Source organism: Nicotiana sylvestris, chromosome 10, assembly GCF_000393655.2.
Source record: "Nicotiana sylvestris chromosome 10, ASM39365v2, whole genome shotgun sequence".
NCBI lineage: Eukaryota > Viridiplantae > Streptophyta > Magnoliopsida > Solanales > Solanaceae > Nicotiana > Nicotiana sylvestris.
Window position 1 is genome coordinate 172,000,614 of NC_091066.1, and position 17,467 is coordinate 172,018,080.

General features: G+C 34.8%; 1 long non-coding RNA gene across 1 annotated transcript; it reads left to right on the forward strand.

Annotated features, from left to right (window-relative positions):
- The first annotated feature begins 7,724 nt into the window (after positions 1–7,724).
- On the forward strand, positions 7,725–17,022 carry LOC104248637 (uncharacterized). The gene is made up of 2 exons (XR_011403080.1): positions 7,725–8,175; positions 16,687–17,022. It is a non-coding gene; the product is annotated as an uncharacterized lncRNA (long non-coding RNA).
- The last annotated feature ends 445 nt before the right edge of the window (positions 17,023–17,467 follow it).

The following is a 17,467-nucleotide window of genomic DNA, read 5'->3' on the forward strand; positions in this document are numbered from 1 at the left end:
TGGAGAAAAAATAGGGGGGGGGGGGGGCGCTGTTCTTTTTTTTAAAAATGGGGGAGGGGTTGCTGGTTCTGTCGTTGGGAAGAAGACGGGGTTTTTAATGAACAAGTATAGTGCGATATTGCACCACGCTATATATAACGCAGTATTACACTGCGCTATATATAACGCAGTATTACACCGCGCTATACTTTAACGGCAGAAACATCATTAAAGTATAGCGTGGTGTAATACCGCGTTATATATAGAAAAGTAGCTTTTTTTTAGTAGTAAAAACGTATTTTGAGTCCAAAAACCCAACATTTAGGTTTCAGACTAAGGTAAATATCATAGCCCTAGGCCTTTTATCATATTTGAAAACAACCACAAAAATACAACTTCTTAGTTTTAATTATTTGTATTGCAATCTTTAGCATAATTTTAGAAGTAAAACAAACCATATTTATAGAAGTGCAATCTAGATACTTCACGTGCTTAGTCCAAATATATATATATACTACTTTATCCCATACATATAGCTCCCTGTGAAATTCGACCCCTACTCTTAGTTAGGTATTACTATTGCATCAACTGTTTCATAACCTCAAATAAAGGTGTGACTTGGACGAGATCAGTGAACAAAGTCCCACATGAAAAGTAGAAAGGAAAAATATTCTACTTATAAGGAGTTGGATACTCTTAATGGTGTAGGGTCTGTTGGATAAAATCGTGCGGGCTTGGCCAAAAGCGGACAATATCACACCATATTAAGAGTATCTTTGGGTAGTTTTAGCCCAACAACTGGTATAAGAGCCAATGGTTTGACGGGACTATGGATATGGCGGAGTGTGGCATGGGGGCCCGGCTTAGTACCTTTGTCCGTCTACGGGGTTTATGATCTTTACCCGTAGCTTTGAAGACGCACACAGCCTTTGGGCTTCGGTAACCATAAATCATGTTGGTGGCACACAATTAATCTTCAAATTAGCCCAAAATGGTGACGGATCATGTGTAACTTAGTTAAAGGGGGAGATTGTTGGGTGTGTGTGAACAAAGTCCCACATGAAAAGTAGAAAGGAAAAAGGCTATACTTATAAGGAGTTGAATACTCTAAATGGTGTGAGTCCTTTTTGAGAAAATCGTGCGGGCTTGGCCCAAAGCGGACAATATCATACTATGTTAAGAGTATCTTTGGGCCGTTTTAGCCCAACAACTGGTATTAGAGCCAATGTTTTGGCGGGACTATGGATATGGCAGAGTGTGGCATAGGGGCCTAGCTTAGTACCTTTGTCCATCTACGGGGTTTATGACCTTTACCCGTAGCTTCGAAGACGCATGCACAACCTTTGGGCTTCGGTGACCGTAAATACTCAAGATCATGTGGTTGACACACAGTTAATCTCCAAATTAGCCCATAAATGGTGATGAATTATGTGGATTAGTTCAAGGGGAAGATTGTTGGGTGTGTGTGTAAACAAAGTCCTACATGGAAAATAGAAAAGAAAAAGGTTCTACTTATAAGGAGTTGGACACTCTTAATGGTGTGAGGTCTTTTGGAGAAAATCGTACGAATTTGGCCAAAACGAACAATATCACATTATGTTAAGGTATCTTTGGACCTTTTTAGCCCAACAACGAATATGACAACTCTCCATGTTAGAAGCGATTCACAATTGCAAACAAATTCATGTTGGTAGGTAGTATATTTGGCTGTGAATTTTCCTCCAATCACCTCAATAGAAAGGAAATAAGAAAAATAATCTGTACTTGTATTATATTTTAACTTGGTAGAAGTTTACTAAGAAGATGGTAAAATATGTGATATCAAATTCAATTTTTTTTGTCGTGTTCTTTTATATTGGTACTAATTATTTGACTTTTTGAAAAGGCTGCACTTTTGTCAATTACATAGAGAAGTTATATATATTCTCACGGGGATAGTAAAAAATAGGATAACGGTGTACATATTACGAGTAGCTTTTAACATTATTTTTGGGTCGAAATATTTGAGCAGCATACTGTTTTCTTTCAAACTTCGCCGGTACGAGCTTAGTCACATTCTCAGTTTCAAATTCGGAAAAAGGAGGAGGGTTACAATATGCTGGTAACCAGCGTAAAATTTATCAATTCATAACGAATAATAAATTAATAATATAATTTGATGAGCTAATTGAAAGAAATAAAAATTCATATTGTCACACCTTCTTTTTGCGCGCCCAGCCCCGAAGGGTTAAAATGCGCGAGGGAGTTTTTCCAATTTAAGTGACAATATTCGAAATGAGATTATTTATTTAATTCAGAGTCGCCACTTGGGAAAGGTTTGGCTTTTGATGTCCCAAGTCACCGGTTTATTTTGAATCCCAAATCGAGGAAATTTTCTACTTTTCCAAATGAAGTCTGCGAACCAGAAATTCTAAGTAAGGAATTCTGTTGACCCGAGGGAAGGTGTTAGGCACCCTCGAATCCCGTGGTTCTAGCACGGTCGCTTAAATTATTATAATGGCTAAATATCTGATTTAAATACATGTTATGACTTATGCGCTTTTATCAAGTTTAAACCGCTTTTATTATTATCATTTATTTTTATAGAATTGCAACGTCGTGAAAATGCATCTCGAACCACGTCATAATCAATGCACCCGTAGTTGTTAACACATTTCGACTCCGTTGAGATTTGAATTTGGGTCACATAAATGCGCACCCGAATTTAAGAATGTAATTTAATTAAGTCGCTCCTAAAGAGTCTAACACGTTATTATCTTTGGGGAAGACAGTGAAATTCACTAAACAGTCCATCCCAAATTCTAGGTATTTATTATGATCAATTGTTGGGGGCCCCGCAATTTGTATTTTTTATTTGGCGAGGCTCGTCTCGTCATTTTTTAAAAGGATAATCTTAGCATGACTACATTTCCTATTTTTTTTTTGTTTTTCTAAAATAAATGGAAGAAAGAAAATACATTCTAATTAAATTGCATGCTTGGTCAACTCCGGGTTCTTATTAATTATCCGCGAGGCGGGAAATTTCGTGCCCTATTGAACATGCTTTCAATTTGATAAAAGAAATTGCATACCGGGTAAATAGCATGCTAAGCTCATGCTAGTCGTCTTTCAAATTCTTTAAGCTAACCTATTTAAATAGATTAATTGAATTAAACTACTAGAAATTGTTACTAATGGGATTCGAACGTGGTCCTATATGTTGCCTAACGGGATCCGATGAAGTTAAGAACTCAAAAGATTAAAGCTACGATGTATTCAGCAAGGTTAAAACATTCTACCCTACACATACAACATATAGCTGAAAGGAAATCTAGCTATGCCAACTATTCGTGCATTCCACAAACCGCATGATTATATCATTCGTACAACCAAACAACTATAAATCTAATACTACAGCAGGCTAAAGCTTCAGTTAAATACAAAAACTAACTATCGTTCTATGCTATTGAGTTGTAACCTAGCGAGTTATACGAATCTAACCACATCTTACAAAAAAAACTGTAATTACTGCAGCAAATGATTAAACTTCTTCAACATCTTTCATTTCATGCTTTCACTGTTACAACAATGCGAGATTCTAGTGTGTACCTGGATGTTGAAACGCACAAGAAGAAGAGGAAAGCAGAGAAGTCAGCAACTGCAAGATGGAAACAGCATCAGCAGCAGTAGCAAGGCAGTAGCAAATGCCAAACAACCAGTAGAGTAAACCAAACAAATAAAAAAAAAACAGAATCCAATGGCAGTTTCAGAAGAAGTCAAGCAACAAACAACTGGACAGGATTCCTATTTCAAACTACGTTTTTGTTCTTTTAATAGATGCTGGAGTTGAAATTCAGTTCTGAAACTGAATTTAAAACTGACTTCTGATTTTTTTAAAAAAACCCAAGAAAACTCAATTTGAAACCTCCCTAGGCTGATCCCAAATGCTCTCACTCTCACTGGTTCTCTTTTTGTGTTCTACCTTGCCTCTTTTCTGATTCTCAGGACTGTCTTTGATTTTCTGAACTATCTTTTTATTTTCAGAACTCCCCTCCCTTTTAAAACTCTCTACTGTCTCCTTTTTTTTACCCCCCTAGTTAATGGAAACTCTTCTCTATTTGTAGCTTAGCATCAGACCATCTACAGCCTGTTAAACAATTCAAACTCCTCCCATGTTCTCCTGCTGTTCTTTCCACTCAACAGATTAAAATAAAGCCCCTCCCATGAGATTCCCCCTGACAGCCCTATCTTTAAATATTAAAAGTGGTTTCTCTTTTATTAAGCTAAAACAAGAGTATGGGCAGCCTGCATATGCCCTGACAGTACATGCTGTCCCATTTGCTCTAATTCAATAAGGAAACTATAATGCACATGCTGCCCAAGAGTGCACATGCCATCAATTCAGACTCAAACCTGAACCGTAACTATAACCCAACCCTTAAATGTTTCTGATTCAAATTGAACTCACTAACAAGCAGCTATACTCAGTTCTTAATTGGATTCAAACAAAGCTTCAGCAGAAAAACCAATAACATGAATCAAATTATTACCATTCAAAGCTGAAACTAATTGACGACATGTATCGAATCGACTACGCGAATCACAACACATACAATCGAAGCCCATGATCAGAATCCAACAGTATTAACATGTGATTCAAATTGTACTGACCAAACAAAGTTGCCCTGGAAACTAATTAATCGACCAAATTCAATTTCAGTAGATTGAATAGTTTACACACATACACTTGATCAGTTAATAGAAAAACTCGACCAAATAAAAGGTCTCACGAAGGCAGGGGGATTGAAAGAACACGTCAGAAATATCAAACAAATTAATTAAACATGCTGACAAACTAATCTAAACCAAAATAGACAACAAAGGGGAAAAGTGAACAAACCAGAAAAGCTTAAACACAGACGACCCAAACCCGAGCTTGATTTGCCCGTTTGAAGTCGAACAAATCCTAACCGAGGTGTTCTCGACCGAGAACACTTCGATTTGGGGTTTTGGGATTTGTGGGTAGATTCGGACCAAACCAAGCTTGGTTTGGTCACGAGGAAGGTCAAGGGGACACCTGGTATGAATTAGGGGTAGGTTGGTGTAGATCGAGGTCCGGCTCAAATCTTCAAATGAAGATTCGAGATGGTGGGGGAAGATTCGAGACCCATGGCTAGTGGATCTGTGTTCAGGGGGTCGAGGAGGTCCTAGGGTGTTAAGATGGTGGTCACCGGCGTCGTTGCCGCCGGGTTTACGGTGAAGGTGCACGGGGGCGGCTAGGGTTTGGAAGGTCTGTGTTTGGGATGATAAAAGGGGGGGGGGTGTTTGGATGGGGCGTGGGGTTAGGTATGAGGTTTATATATGTAGTGAGTGATCAGATCCTGGCCGCTGGATGAAGCGAGATGAAGGGCCAGGATCTTTCAGTTGGTGAGGAACGGTGTCGTTTCAAATGCCAGGGGTTGGGTTGGTCCGGGGTTGAACGGGTCGGGTTTAAATGTGGGTATGGAGATGTGACGAGGACCGTTAGATCAATCTGGTTTGAACAGCTGAGATGGGCTGTCCTTGAAACGACGTAGTTTTGGTGTCAAACTACGTCGTTTGGTGGCCTAGGAGATGGGTCTCTTGGACCGGTTGCCTTTGGGCTGCTTTTGGGCCTCGAATTCAAAGAAAACCTGGCCCAATCCGATATTTGAAACAATTTGCACTCTTTCTTTTATTTTCTAATTTAAAACACAACACCTAATTAAAGTAAAATTAAACACCCATTATTTAACACTTAACTCAATTATAACACACATATTAAAATATTTAAATAGGTAAAATCATACCATGACAACAAATAGAATGAGAGATGCATTTTTTGTGATTTTCCTTTTAATAACCGAATTATGGTTTAGTTACCCACGACATATATTTTCTGTATTTTTGTTTGACAAGAAAAAAAAATAAAATGGAAAGGACCATAAATAACTACCAAAAAATGCCACGTAAATTACAAAAATTGTACAGCAAGACCATTTGTTATTATTTTTGATTTCTTTTGGAGTGATCGTCGCGTAAACAAAAATCACGTGCTCACACATATTGCCGATCTCAACTTGTTTGGTACCAAAGCATAATTGTTGTTGTTTTTGTTATTCTCAAGTCTTTTGGGCAAAGATAGTGGTTTATAGTTATTGAATAATTGGAAATACTTTTTATATTTTGAGGCGAAGTCGTAATTTCAACTTTAGATGTTAAATTTTAGTGCGAAAAATTTAAGTGCTAATGATTATGCTCTAAATTTAATATATATATATATATATATATATATATATTAATTTTAACATAAATATACTATTTGAAACAAAAAACTATTGAATTAGGTGGAATCTGTATTTGAACTTCTACCTCGACCTTAATTATATTATTTGGTAGTTCACATTAGCGGTTCATAGTTGCCCATCTTTCATGAGAGTCACCAATAACCAACAAAAAACATTAAAAAGCAAGTCTTTTAAGTCTTCTTTCCCATAATATTGATATCAATATCATTTTTTTTGGCTCTAAGTAGTAAATAGTAACTTATAAAAGTACATATTGTTTCGAGATGGTTTAAAAAGAAAATACTAGAATATTTTTCTTTTTGATAACAAGAGAAATAAGATATTTATAAGAAAAAGAACAAATAATTAGTGGCCCACATCTCAACGTATAGCCATGTAAAAATAAAGGTTGTTGGTGAGGGGTTTTGTATGGGAGGAAGATAAAGAAATAGGAGAAAAAAAGCTTGTTAGAATGTGTGTAGGAAAAGTTAGATGAGGAAGAAAAGCATGTGAGTTTATTCTAAAAAAATTATAAACTTTAATTCTGTGTACTAACAATTAAAAAACACATACACAATATGTATATATCATTTAAAAGGTAATTACATGTATCTTCATATAACATTATTAATTTGTAACCTCACTCGTGAACCGATAATCTATCAGAAATAGCCTCTATCTTCAAATAGGATGTAAGGTCTGGGTATACATTACCCTTCCCGATCTTACTTGTGAAATTACGCTGAGTTTATTATTATTGTTGTTATTGTATTAATTTGTAACGTCACATAATAATAAATGACACGTTATAATAATTTAATTTACAATTGACACTGTAAATTTTTTTTATTAAATTATCGATATATATAACTTAAATTTAAAAAAATAATAATATCACCAATATGTTTGAACCTACAATCGGTGGTTTCTAGCGTCACGAGGGCAGCTAACTCTATTTGTCATCTCTCCTCTTCCTCCTCTAGTTTATTTCAATATTTTTTTTTGTTTTTTGTTTTTTATAATTATATAAAGCTTCTCTTTACTACCTAAAAAGGGGTAGGTAGGGGTTATTCTTGACCATTCAAACAAGTAAAACTATGGTTAGTTGGAAACTTAACGATATCTCTAGTAGCTATTGCTCAGTGTGAACCATGATTAATTGGATCACTAAATTTCAAATATTGAATACTTAAAAAAGATAAAATAAATAAACAACTCCAAACTCTTATTACAGTCAAACCTCTTTATAATAGCCTCTTTAAATAACATATATTATAACATAACATAAAAATTTGTTCCAAAAGAAACTTGCAGAGAGGTCTGACCGTACTTCCGTTTTGAAAAAAATGATACTATTTTCTTATAAAAAAAAATTCTCTTTGTTCCAATTTATATGACCGTATTATTTCCTACTACTATATCTTTTATCATTAAGGAGTTGGTGCCTAATAAGGTTTAGGCCCGCAACATCCACAAACATTTTATTATTTTCATGGCCCTTTTTCTATGTACAATATTATGTGCATACAATCAATTTACCCGTGAGTCAAAGTTCTTTCATGTACAGTTCCAGGTGTTTAGATTGCAGACAAACACTAAAAGCACAATACTTCACACACTTCAACCTTTAATTTAATGACCTGACCTCTAGCTTTCTATATTAATAATGCCCCTCAAGAAGCTTATACACAACAAGTTCTATAGGGTATATTTCGTAGGCGTTTCGCCAGGAAGTTGGTGGTCTTATCACGAATTAGGGTAGGTGGCTGGTGATTTCGGGATAAGAGAAGAACTAAAGCTCTTACTATAGCACCAACCAAAGGTGGATTCTCGACATCTCAGAGCAGAATGGATTCTCTTGCTTTCCGGCCCTTCCTCTTTGAGCCCGACCACTCTTTTCATTTGGAACAAGGTACTTTTCTTCAAATTCTTCTTCTTCATCATCATATTGGTTAGCAGTGACGAAGCCAGAAATTTCTTCAAGAGTGTTCAAATTTGAAAGAACTAAAAAAAATCTCGATAAAGAGTGTTTAATATATGTTATATACTTTTAAAACCTAATATTTTATCGATATAGTACAGTGTAATTTTCTGGCAACAAAAGTGTAGCTTTGCTCCTAGTTAGCAGGATAGGGAAGACGGAAGAAAGATTGATATGTAGTGCTAGTTTATTTCTTCTTTACTGATTATAATTTTTATTTGAATGGTTTTTGAAGAAAAGGTACAAATCATAGGATTGATGATCTCTTCATACCCTATGTAAACCCTATGTAAACGAGGGAAACTTCGTGCACCGGACTGCCGGTGGGGTGAGTGGTTTCCATGCTATGCTTGACAAGTGAGCTGTCCTTTTGCTGTTAACCTTTGTCTCATTGTCTGTTCGACCTTGAAAATATAAGTTGTTCATCTACTCACCAACCCTTGCTACTTGGTTACTATTAGTAACAAACACGTCTCAACCAATTACCACTATAGCGAAGGAGGTGGGGGTATATCTTTAGCTTTCTTGATTTTGCATTTAATGTTGTACATAAAAAACTTAAATCTATGAATATAGGCATTGAAATTCGAAACATATAGGGGTAAATAGTGCTACCTACAAACAAATTGCATCATATATATATATATATATATATATATATATATATATATATATATATATATATATATATACTCCCTTCTGTTTTATGTAACGTAAGGTCAAACTAATTAATTTTCAATGTAAATTCAAACATAGAATTTTCATATTTGTTGAAGGGATGTATCCCCTTAGTTTAGTGGTGTTGTAATACTTTGAGAAAGGGGCAGGAATGAGCCATTTCTTCCTTTATGCTAGTTATTGAATGCATGAACTAATTCATTTATCCTAACGATAATTAGCAACTATAGTACTGTGCCTAATCGATGAGATAATTAGCACAAAAAATGGCACAAGTAATAGAAAAATCGTTGTATTTTTTAAAGAACTTTTTCTTGAAAGGATAGGAAAGAGGTAGTTAAGCCACATGGCCTTAGAAGTACATATAAAAATGAAAACATAACATAGAAAAGGAAGTATATTAAAATACTTACCCTTTTTGTCGGGTTTTCTCTTTCGTTTATGTTTTCGGATGAGTTTGGTGTAAGAAAAACCAAAAAAAAAAAAAAAAATCAAAATCGTCAGATGTCATAGTGTTTGTGGTCCAAGTTTGTAAGCTTACCAAGATGTCACGAGCTCAAGCCTCTAAGGTAAGATTTCAAGCCTCTAAGGTAAGATTGCGTACATAAAATTCGACATGAACATCTTCCCATGACCTCGCCATAGAGAGAATTTATATTAGTTCATCGGATTAATATTTTTTCCCTTCCCTTCTATTGGGTTTAATAAAAGGCTCTCATTCACTCTATTGGTTAATAATTCAAAGAGTAAAATCCATAGCCAAATTTTATGGTCTCTTAGTGCACATGCAATTTTACTACTATTTCTGAACAAAAAGTAAAGGCAACGTCTAAAATTTGCTATTGTACCTTCCATTATTAGAGAGAAAGTTTAGTTGGATTATTAAATTTATTCTAAATCATGTTTACATAACTAATAGTATTTATTCTAATTAAGATAAGGTCATTTTATAAAAATAAGACTGAAGATAGAAAACCACCTGTTAAAGCATCATACACTTTGAAAATGAATAATCTGAAAACTACAAACCCACATAGTACTTAATATGGCATATCTCTCTCTCACACATACATATATTAGAACTAGTATCTATTTTTCACATAAGCTAAAGAGACATATTTAAATGTATTTAATTTATATACAACGTAAAAGATTTCAATACTATCAGTATATTTTAATATGTTTTACGAGGTCATTTTTCTTATTTTACATGTTATTCATCTCACATTCTATTGATGACAACCTGTGGTTTATTTAAGTAATCTGATAGTGTAAATATACGCTTTAAAAATAAAAGAGGAGGAAGATAAAGCAGAAGATAGTCAAATACTCCTAGTTAGTTCATTGTACTAATTAAGGTGGAACAGACAATGAATCTAAGGTGAAAACAAGTAAAGAGACTACTGATTTGTCAAGGTTTGCACTGAAATCAACACCAATGCTTGAAGCTATGGTAGTTAGACTTTGACATGGACTCCATCAACAAGAAGAAGTTGTTTGTCTGTCACTTTCTCTCTATAATTTATTTTTAAACTTATTGTAGCTGGTATTTAATTATTGCATTTTCGAGTTATTAATTCATTTTTTATGGGTTGTTATTGTAGTTATTTTCTTCATGATAGTGTAAATTAAAGTTTAGTGCACAAAAGTTAAACCCATGTATAGTGAGACATCTCTATAACAACATTCATATATAACAACACTTCATTATAAAAGCGAAGGTTTTTCCAGAACCAATTTATACAGTCAAACCTTTCTATAACAGTCTCATTTATTCCAAATATTTTTGGATGTTATAGAGAAGCGTTGTTATAGGAACATATATTCTAACATAACATGAAAGTTGGTTCCGGAAAAACTTTGACTTTTATAGTGAAGTGTTGTTATATAGGGATGCTGTTATGGAAAGGTTTGACTGTAATATATGTTCTCTATAACAACACTTCTCTATAACATCCAAAAATATTCGGATCAAATAAGGTTGTTATTGTAAGAACATGCGCAGTGGAAGCAAGCAGTCAAACCAGGCATCAAATACATGTAAACTAGACAACGCAATAATAATGATATTAGGAACACTAACCTTTTGAAGTAGTTGCACAAACCTTCCATACAGCAAGAATCCAGGGCTACAGTCTCATGCTATTTGCCTAATAAAACCTTGGAAGATTTTGCTATTGGGTGGGCAAGAACAATACAACTGAAAGGTAAGTTATTACGTGAAACTAGTCTTCCTTTATTAGACCCGAAATTAAGCCACAATAGGGGTTCAAAAACCTGTAGGATTCTGCAAGTAGAATCCTACTCTAACTCCAAAGGGTGGCTTTTCTCCCAAGCTACTTTTTACCCAAGTCTGTCTAGGTTTTACCAGGTATAGCAGGGACCACAGAAATAATAAGAGGCTACTAATTATAGTATTAATTCAAAATTAGCATGAATTAATTCTTACTATAATTAATTGCAATTTATTCCACTAAAAATCTGCAATTGAACTCCTCAATATAAATTTCGAAAATTTATTAACACTTATTTTAACTCCCCATGTTAAGATTTCAAATACCAGTTAATTAAATTAAATCAGTGAAAATTTAATTCAATTAACTAATTAAATCCTTTATAATTTCGCTTAAACTATTTCATATGACGTATACAAAATCCACCGGCCGGGTTTTCACATGAAAACTTATAAGCTTACATAAAGAGGTATCATCAAACCCAAAATCGACTCATGGATTCTATCAACTAATTATTATTCACAAATGTTATTCGTTATTGTCCAATCTATTAGGTATATACTAACTCTAAATAGAGTCGTACCTTTTGATAAATCAAAACAATAAACAAATTACATTGATCATAATAATTATATCAAGATTAGGAGTATAAGCTCATTTAATGAATTAGAGAAAATGTTTTATATATTCAATACAAAAACATCTTTTCTCTACTTGGTCCGTTCAATATACACTGAGTGTACTAGCACAAGAAGTTGGAGTAAAACTACTCCCATAATCAAGAGAAATTATACGATAATCTTGTGCTACAATCATCAAGATATTTTGTCCAACAATATATTTGATTGTGAACATAGTTTATTAATTATGAGAACCAACAATTGTCTACTACATGAGCTAAGACTCCATACACTAAATTGTCTACTACATAACTAAAAGGACACACATGTAACAAATGATCTATTTAAAATAGTACTGTATTGAATTAAATAAATTAAATAAATAATTGTTCTACAAAGAATAAAATATAATACTATATCTAAACCACATGATTAATAGTATATCCCAACAGATATACAGAGGTTTAACTTTATATTCAGTGTTCTTGGACAATCTTTAGGTACGTGGGACGACATATAAATGATCAAAATTACATTGAAAATTTGAAGGAAATTAATGAATGTTTGGTGATTAGATTGAATCATATGAGCTATTTCTTCCTTTATTCTTCCGTACTGTACCCTAAAAAGAGAAATTAATCAATGACTTATCATTTATCACAAGATTGAATCAATTCCAAGAGATGAGACTTCTAAGTATTTATAAGTAGGTAAGTCGTGGAGCTTTTAGAAAAATAGTACTAAATCAAATGGAAAACCAAAAAAGGAAAGGTAAATGGCAGGCATTATTAGTTACCTAATTCCGTTAATTCAAATTATGCTCAACTCCTTTTACGTGTTATATGATTGTACCATTCATTTATCGAAAGACACTACTCTATTGATTTATTTTTCTTATCAACTAAATTTGGACGGAGGGGGTTCATTTGAAAAATTACTTTATTTTCCGATGCTCGAATTCAAAATTTCTGATTATTAAGAATAAAGCGATACTTACGACCCATCAGAATCTTTGATCACAATGAGTGATATCTGATTACTTTTTAGAAATACTTTCCCGTCATTTTGATGTTCTAATAATCATAATTTTTTTTAGTTACTGAGATTGTTCTCCCTATAAAAAAAATGTACAAGCAAATTTTACAAAGCGATAACTCAGTTATATATATATATATATATATATATATATATATATATATATATATATATATATATATTTTTTTTTTAGGCAAGGGCCTAGTGCTAAGTTTTTTATTAATAAAAGAACAGAAAAATACAACAAATAGGAAAAGTACAAATAAGGGGGACAATAATACCGGTATTTTTACCCATATGCCTTGGCTATATAATCACTCCTCTGCGCCTCACGCTGCCTTATGATGACAGCCTCATGTAGAGGATTCATGGTGTAGCTGTCGGCAACGTCTCACGAGGGCATATAATCTTATAACCGTATGGATATTTTCCAAAGGCATAAGACAAGGCAACACAAACCGGGCTAACATTACCTTGCTAATCCTATTGAGGCAAATAAAAAGCCTCGCCAATTAACTAGAATGCAAAAAGTAAGAACTTGAGAGGACCAAGTATTCTATGATCATCACAGAGTTTATAACATACTCTATGATGAGATTACAGATGAGGATACTGATACAGTGATAGAATAGGATGATGAAAGAATTAAAATGTTGTCCCTGCTTGTCGAAACTTGAAAGTTCTTCAATTTGTAAGTCTTTTTCAACATCGTCCCAATTGTTCAAGAAATATTCAAAATTCATGATATCTTTTTAGAGCGGGTGGACCTTGTTGATGTTGTTGAGGCGGCCTTCTTTTGTTTGGCATTTCTCATTGAAGGTCGCCTAACACTTATAATATCACTGACTTTGTCGTCTCTGTCTTCCGACATTTTAGAATCCTTCACCTCTGATTCCTCTATCTCACCAAAATAAACTACATCATCGTAGTCTATTGGGGGACCCCATATCTTATACAGTGAAAGATCTTCTTGTTCTTGTCTTGAACATGTTGCTACCTGCTTCTGTCTTGCACTACCTGGTTCTTGCCTTTTTGCCACTGATTTCTGCTTCCGTGCAGTCATTTTTGAACCTGATAAAAATCCTATTTTATGATGGTTTGGACTGCCCAAAGCATTCAATAATGAACGTTCGTGGTCTGTGATACACTGCTCACGTTCTGGAAATAAAATTGCTTCCTGTCGATCATGATTTGCAGCAGGAGTTGGACTCGCAAACTGCTCAATCACAGCTACTGTCCCTTCCTTTGCATTACCACTTTGTCGAGAAGGCGATCCAATTTCTTGACTGATTTCTTCAACCTCCTCATGCTGTTCTGCTATGTCTGCCCATGACTTGCAGTTAGAGTTAACTACCTCCCGAAGCTCATTTAAATTCTGGACATGATCATCACTCGATTCATCACTCATCTCGTCTTCATGTGCATCGTTTGCATGGTCAGACCCTTCATTTGGATTTTTTGTTGCAGATGACATTATGAACAAAGTGTCCTGATTATGTGAATCAAAACTCCCATTTGAAGGTACCTCATGATTTGAAGTATTCAATCCAACTCCAACTTCTTGGCATTAACCCCTTGTAAAGAGAACCCTTTATTTGCATTAAGAATTGCGTTTAAAGGGTTCAAATTTTCCAGAATTTGAGTACCAACAGTAGTAACAATTAAGTTAGGCTTGATGGAATTACTGGACTTTTTATGTTCTATCTCAGCCAACATCAATTGTCCCTTTGGATGTGATTCCTTCTCCCTAATAGCATGTTTATCAGAAGATGCTCGATCGTCTGTTGCTCGTGTTGCTCGATCTTTTTGCACATGAACATGTGCATCAGAAGATGTTCGATCTCCTGTTGCTCGATCAGCTTGCACTGCTCGATCTCCAGTTGCTCTTGATCTTGTTGGTCGACCAAATTGCACATGAACATGTGCATCAGTAGAGGCTCGATTAGGAGTAACTGAAAATTCCAGATTCTGTCCATCATTTGCACGATCAGCAATAGTTGCTGCTGAGATTTCTCCAGCACGATCAGCAGCTTGTTCACGATCAGCTGAGATTTCTCCATCAATAGCACGATCAGCACGATCTGCTGAGATTTCTCCAGTTCCAGAATTGTGCTGGAAATTTGAATGGATTTGCACATCATTTCCATCTGTTGCACGATCATTTGCAATAGCAGAAGCTTTTTGCAATAGCAGAAGCTTTTTTTGTTGTACTCCATGTGTAGTAGCAATAGCAGAAGCATTTTGCACTCCATCAGTTGAAACTGTAGGAATTGTATTATTAATTCCTTTGAGTGGACCCTTTTGAAAATGTGCGTTACATCCTGTAGCCGGGTGAATATTTCCAGCTACCTCATTCAACGTTGAAACAGCTGCAAAATGCTTTTTTTTTTTCAAAATCACCTTGGCCCGAATCATGGCCCTCATGGCCCACACACTTTTCCTTTAATTGTTCTTGATCCTTTTCTTTCTCAAGACCAAAATGGGCCACATGTTTGAATTTTTCGGCAGCATTCTTTCCCATAGAACATGTAGCAGATTCCATTCCATCTTGCTTTTCAATTAGCAAATCCAAATGGCCCACAGAACATGTTCAAATTAACGCCACTTTTGCCTTTCACCTTTTCGTTTTTCATGTTACCATGGCCCTCTTATTTGTCAATTATTTCTGTCCTTATTCATTTCAAATATTTGCTGAGTGTTACCATTATCATCATGTGCAAGTGAGCCCACAATATCAATTACACGCCTATGCTGACCCACATGCTTGTTATTTCTTTGTTGCACATCAATACTTTACTTCCTTTCACTCGTGTAAAAGCAAAAATGCTAGCACTTTTTGTAACGTAGTTGATTTAAAACAGTGCTTCCTACGTACGTAAATACATTAGCTTTATCCATACATGCATTAATTGAAGGACAATTTACCACAAGCCAAGAGTAACACTTTTATTCATATTATTTTTCTTCACACCAAACTTAGTGTGGAAGGGAAAAGACATACAAAGATGTACAACACTAATAAACTTAGTGTTGAAGGGAAAAAAGATACAAATTAAAGACAAACATTTAATCAGAAATATTCTTGACGTTGTAAGCCAAGCTTATTGTTAAAGGAAAAAAGAAATACAAAGACAACACTTAAATCAGAAACACACAAACACATATATATTTGGAGCAAATATTTGCAACCAAACACATTAATTTTCAGCTAGGATCGGATATTTAGAAATCGGGCACGATGCCACATTCATATCTTCCACCAGATACAAATTTCCTGGTCTTCCACACACAGAACTTGCAGAAACCGTACCAGGGACTCGAGCAATCACTGGGATACTTACATTTTTTGGCACAATCTCCCCTAACTAGCAATTTTGAAGTTCCAGATATATCAACTGCATATACATAAATGTGATTAAGATCAATCAAGAATCCGAATATTATATATAGACACGTCTACGGGCACACGAAAGTGCTTCTCCTGCATAGAGGCGGAGCCAAGATTTCTAGTTTATGAGTTCGGGATCCTAATTCTTTTAAGTTACTATATTCTAAATTAATAATTTATATATATTTAATAAAAATTTCTATACATGATTTGAACCAAAGCTATGACTACTAGAAATCCGGTAATTAGCGACCCAAAAAAGCGACCAACGTTGATCGGTTTTTGTAAATTACCACCAACTGTACAATTGAAAGCACATACCGACCAACTTTGGTTGGACTGAAACTGGCTGAGTTACTATGCGATTGAAGCTGTCTTGTGGACTGGCTGAGCATCATTTGGTTTAAAACTGGTTCACTGTTTGCTTCCTGCTGTTGATCTTTGCTATTGCTGCTAATCCTTAATCCCTGTTTCCTTCCATCTTCAGGTACATATCCCTGATTTAAGCATGTAAAGAGTAATTTATGAAGTGTTTTGTTGAAAGGAGATGAAGATTATGTTTACCTGTTACCAGATGTTCTTCTTCTTTAGTTTCTTTTCTCAGCTTGTAGTGTAAATGTCTGATCTCAGCATGTTTAACGTGAAGTTGTGCTTGAGGACTTTGAGTCTTATGTTGGAATTGTAACAGGGCTACTGTGAGAATTATTGATTTCCAATTGTTCAGTTTTCTAGGTTTTGATAGAAGTGTTAGCTGATTTTAGATGCATGATGTGAGTTCAAATTACAAGAACGTGTTGTTAATTGTAAAGATGTTATAGCTAAACTGAGCACTCATGCGAAGTGAGAGTGAGAAGAGGGATCATGTTAAAGTGCAACAGGTTTGAGGCTGGTTTGGACTCGAATTCGAGTCTGACTCCCTAATTTGGGCCTGGGCAGTATCTGGGTTTTTAAGTCTGGATTGGGTTTGGATTTCTTTTCAAATTCAAGAACTCTTTTAAGTTCTCAGATGTTTTAAAAGAGTTGTAATCAGGACTTGAGTCAAAATCATATTTGAAAACTTGTGAGTTTGATTTCAATACCTGCACTCGTTTTTTTTAAAAGCTTTAGGCTGTATAGTCTTATTAAATGGTGGGCAATTTATATACATATTTTAATAACAGGATTGAAATAATTAAAGCATGTCTTGACCTTTGAATGCAATTTGGTATTTGTTTAGAAGTCAGAAGCTGTGTGAACGAATCTCTGTTGCGTGAATCCAGCATCAATGT